Here is a 4,122-nt window from a genome sequence, read left to right as displayed (position 1 = left end):
GTTGATTAAGCCAGGTATCTGTACATTTGCCAGTGATGTTTGACAGAGATTTTGAAATTGTAACTGACTGACTGAACTAAAATTTGAATGTGAGACAGAGTCAGGTAACTGGTAGTATTTGTAGCAGAAAGCAGCTAAATCACTAGTATAATAGAGCACTTGAATAGAGTTAGATTCTAACTTCTGAGAAGATTTTTGAAAAAAACAGATTTGCTAAATCTCAACTGTTTCTTGAACCAATTTTCAATTTTTCGAGAGGCCTGCTAAGGTTTTGTGCTATATCCCAATAAACCTGAAGAAACCCTAACAGATCTCAGTTCCTTGCAAACTTAATATACCCAATTGTATCTTACCTTTCATTCAGTGACAGGCATAAAAGAAAAAGGAAACTTACTGCCTTCACAGTTGAGCAGTCTTGAAGTAGTCAAGTGAAGTTTGATCTAGCCACCCAATTATATCACCAAGGACTTTTCTCATTGTCTATTCCTTCTGCCATCTACAGTGTTGGCTTCATTTCTAGGTTTCAGACAGAACCTATCCTCTCAGCTCTTACCATTTTATTATCAAGTGCTTAGAGGGGTAGAGAAAAAACTTCTGATAGTTTCTGTACAAGTCTTGAGATTCACTCTCATTGAGTCAACTCATGTCACATTCCCATCCATGAACAAATCTCAAGGGCCAGGGGCATTCATAAAGCTAACATATCAATGCTTTACACCTGAAGTTAGAAGTGGGATCAGCTTTTATAAAACGATCTGACTTACTAAAGATATGGGGGCTATGAAGAATGAGGTAAGTGGAGAATGGATGCTGAAAGCAACACACCTATCCACATATGTCCACCACCTAGCCTAAATGGTGACCCAAAGATATACATACCTCTTCCAGTGACTTACTGAGCCATGGCATTTGGCTTTAGGACTTCAAAGACCATTTCAAATATCTCAGATATATTTTATTAAGCTCTGGTAAGCCACACCAAAGGGGAAAGATGGGTCTATCCCAGGACTTGTCTCTCTACTGAACTGAAGTAACATCTATAATCAGCCATCTTCTTCCTGCCTCCTACTAAAACACACGGACATACACACACTGTTAAAGTATTCAATTCTTGCATGGGTCAAAATCCACACAGAAAAGATGCTTCATTCAATAACTCTGGAGTTTCTCTAATATGGAAGTTAAGGGTTTTTAGCATTTTAATGAGGTACCAATTAGATACATTCATCCCCATTTCATACCGACCCTGTTTCCTATTATTTCTCTCCTACCTGCAAGGCCCATGAGCTATCTAAATCAAAGCAGACTTATAGAACTCACACTGGGTAATAAGCCAATGGAACACAAGATACAAACAATGTTGATTTATTCCTTTACTACAAATAAAAAAGTTAATAAGTCACCTTGAAAAGACAATAAAGAATATGTTTTTAAAAATTAGGCATACAGTTAGTTTGAGCTGTTAGCATATTGTCCTTGATTACAGAATTTTAAAGTAAAGGTTTCCACTGATTCACAAGAAAAGGCCCTCTTATAATTTGTTTAAATTTATATGTGTTTCAACAAATTAAATACCCTCTTGCATCACAATGAACTTGAATCCATACCTTCCATCATATATGAAAATTAACTCAAAATGGATCATAGACCTAAAAGCTAAAATTATACAATTTCTGGAAGAAAATAGAGGAGAAAATATTTGTGACCTTTGGTTAGGCAAAGATTTCTTGGAAATTATATCAAAAGCACAATCTATAAAAGAATAATTTGAACCTCACTAAAATTAAAAACTTCTATTCTTCAAAAGACAGTTAAAAGTGTGAACAGACAAGCCATAGACTGGGAAATAATATTTGCAACTCATATATATCTGGTAAAAAAAATGTATTCAGAATATACAGTTGATCCTTGGACAACATGAATTTGAACTACCGTGGCCTACTTTATATATGGACTTTTTTTTTATAAATACAATATCATACTATAATGTATTTCCCTTCCTTAAGATTTTCTTAATAATATTTTCTTTTCTCTAGCTTATATTATACTTATACAAAATATGTGTTAAATTGACTGATTATGTTATTGGTAAGGCTTCCAGTTAACAGTAGGCTATTAGTAGTTAAGTTTTGGGGGAGTCAAAAGTTCTAAGCAGATTTTCAGCTATGTGGGGGAGTTATTGCCCTTAACCCCAACGTTGCTCAAGGATCAACTATAAAAATAGCTCTCAAAATAACACATTTTAAGAATGGGCAAAGAAAATTAATAGACACTTCACCAAAGAAGATATAGGAATGGTAGGTAAGCACATGAAAAGATGTTCAACAGTATTAGTCAATAGGAAAATGCAAATTAAAACCACAGTGAGACACCACTTTGCATCCGTTAGAATGGCTAAAATTAAAACTATTGACCACATCAAATGTTGTTGAGGATGTAGAGGAATTAGAACAGACCTCTAATGGGAATGCAAAATAGTACAAAACTTTGGGGAAAGTTTGGCAATTTCTTATAAAGTTAAATATATACCTACCATATAATCTAGTCATTCTGTTCTTATTCATTTATTCGAGAGGAAAGCATATGTCCACACAAAGACCTTTCCACAAATGTTCATAGCAACTTTATTTGTAATTGCTAAAAACTGGAAACAACACAAAGAAAGGTCCATCAATAGATGAATGAATAAACAAATTGTGGTATACAGATATAATAAAATACCATTCAGCAATAAAAATGAATGTACTATTGATACATGAAGTAATATGAGTAATTAAAATAATTATGATGAATAAAAGGAGCCAGTCTCCAAAAGAGAGTGCATAATATATGAGTTCATTTATATAAAATTATAGAAAATGGGAACTAGGCTATAGTGACAGAAATTGGATCAGTGGTTGCCTGGCAGTGGGGGGTGGGAGGTAGGGAGGACATGAGGGATGGATCACAAAGGGGCACAAAGAGGGAATTTCTGGGGGTATGACTATGCTCCCTGTCTTGGTTGCAGTGAACATTCAACAAGTGTACATATGGCAAAACATCAAATTGTACAATTTAAATGTGTGCAACTTTTTGTATGTCAATTACATTTCAGTAAAATGTTAAATAAATAAATATTTACTGCTTGCTTCACAGCATATATACTAAAGTTGGAAAGATACAAAGAAGACCAACATGGCCCCTGCACAAGGATGTGAAGCAAATTTGTGAAGCATTCCATATTTATAAATACATACATACATACATACATACATACATACATACATTAATGACATTTAAATGTGTTTGTTGAAAATATCCAGCCATGTTGTCATTTGACAACATTTACTGAATACTTCCATGTACTGAAGCTGTAAGAAAATGCATGAGACTTAGCCCTGTACTCCAAAGGCTTTCAAAGTTGTTGGCGAGTTCTCATTTTGAACTCATGGGGTTGGAGCTATTTGTAGGACATATAATATAGATTTAGGACCTAGAAGTCTAGAGCCAAGGAACAAGGTATGAGCTGAAAATATAGATACTGGAGTTGGGATACAGAGAGCTAACAAAAACCTTGCATGAGAGAGGAGTCTAGAAATAGATTATAAACTGAAAAGTGAAAAGACTGAGCCCAGAACACTGGGGACACCAACCATCAGAGGCAGGAGAGGGAAGATGTGCCCAGTGTGAGATGGATAGGAGGTGATCGGAGAGCTTGGATGAGAACTCTGAATGATGGCACAGAGGAGCTGAGCCTTCTCCAAAAGAAGGCAGTGTCAGAGGAGGCCATATATAGGAATGAACAACGTCAATTGAATTTGGTAAATAGGAAGTCTCTTGGTGACAGCATTTTGGATGACATTGTAGAGAGGAAGCCAGACACCAGTGCACTAATATTCTTGCATTGCGCTTTGTTTATTGTAAAGGAGGCAGAAAAGAATCAGTTTTAGACATTTGGATCATCCCTTGTCAGATAAGATTCTATAGCACACCAGAGCACTGAAAAGATAATGAGTGAGTCTAAACTTCTGTTTTTTACTGCTCTTCTCTTTCATTTCTCCAGATAAACACAATCATACTCTCCTAATTTTCATCAGAATTAATGGCAGGCACCATTTCATTATTCTCTTTCTCCTGCACTCA

General features: G+C 35.4%; 1 non-coding gene across 1 annotated transcript; it reads left to right on the top strand.

Moving 5' to 3' along the window:
- The first annotated feature begins 3,120 nt into the window (after window positions 1–3,120).
- LOC128772676 (U6 spliceosomal RNA) lies at window positions 3,121–3,226 on the top strand. Its single transcript, XR_008416823.1, has one exon. It is a non-coding gene; the product is annotated as a U6 spliceosomal RNA (small nuclear RNA).
- The last annotated feature ends 896 nt before the right edge of the window (window positions 3,227–4,122 follow it).

The sequence above is a fragment of the Panthera pardus genome, unplaced genomic scaffold (assembly GCF_024362965.1).
Source record: "Panthera pardus isolate Hobbes unplaced genomic scaffold, ASM2436296v1 HiC_scaffold_10, whole genome shotgun sequence".
Classification (NCBI taxonomy): domain Eukaryota; kingdom Metazoa; phylum Chordata; class Mammalia; order Carnivora; family Felidae; genus Panthera; species Panthera pardus.
This window is presented reverse-complemented; position numbering and strand designations above follow the sequence as displayed.